This window comes from Somniosus microcephalus, chromosome 7 (assembly GCF_052327205.1).
Source record: "Somniosus microcephalus isolate GS21.2 chromosome 7, FLI_Smic_1.0, whole genome shotgun sequence".
NCBI classification, from domain to species: Eukaryota; Metazoa; Chordata; class Chondrichthyes; order Squaliformes; family Somniosidae; genus Somniosus; species Somniosus microcephalus.
The window spans coordinates 26295274-26296172 of record NC_140993.1 but is presented as its reverse complement, the minus strand read 5'-3'; positions in this window follow the sequence as shown (position 1 = coordinate 26296172).

Sequence of the window (899 nt, the reverse complement as noted above, 5' to 3'; positions counted from 1 at the left end):
TGTAGTCCGTCACCCGGCCCGGCTCCTGGGAGGCCCGCGGCCGTCGGACTACACCTCCCAGAAGGCTCCGCGCTAGTTCCCACACCACCCTCCCAATTTGCCTTCCTCATCCCTTGATTGACTGGCTCCACGTGTGTCCTAAAGTTGGCAATGTTACATCACATAGAAACATAGAAGATAGGAGCAGGAGCAGGCCATTCGGCGCCTCAAGCTTGCTCCGCCATTCAATGCGATCATGGCTGATCATCCAAACTCAGTACCCGGTCCCTGCTTTCTCCCCATATCCCTTGATCCCTTTAGCCTTAAGAAATATATCTAACTCCCTGAATATATTTAATGAATTGGCCTCAACTGCCTTCTGTGGTATAGAATTCCACAGGTTCTCCACTCTCTGGGTGAAGAAATTCCTCCTCATCTCTGTCCTAAATGGCTTACCCCTTATCCTTAGACTATGACCCCTGGTTCTGGACTCCCCGGCCATCGGGAACATCCTTCCTACATCTAGTCCGTCTAGTCCTGTTAGAATTTTATAAGTTTCAATGAGATCCCCTCTCATTCTTCTAAACTCCGGTGAGTATAAGCCCAATCGACCCAATCTCTCCTCATACGTCATTCCTGCCATCCCAGGTATCAGCCTGGTGAATCTTCGCTGCACTCCTTCCATGGCAAGAATATCCTTCCTCAGATGAGGCGACCAAAACTGCACACAATACTCAAGATGTGGTCTCACCAAGGCCCTGTACAACTGCAGCAAGACATCCTGTACTCGAACCCTCTCACTACGAAGGCCAACATACCATTTGCCTTCTTAACCACCTGCTGCACCTGCATGCTTACCTTCAGCGACTGGTGCACAAGGACACCCAGGTCTCGTTGCATTTCCCCTTCTCCCAATCTGT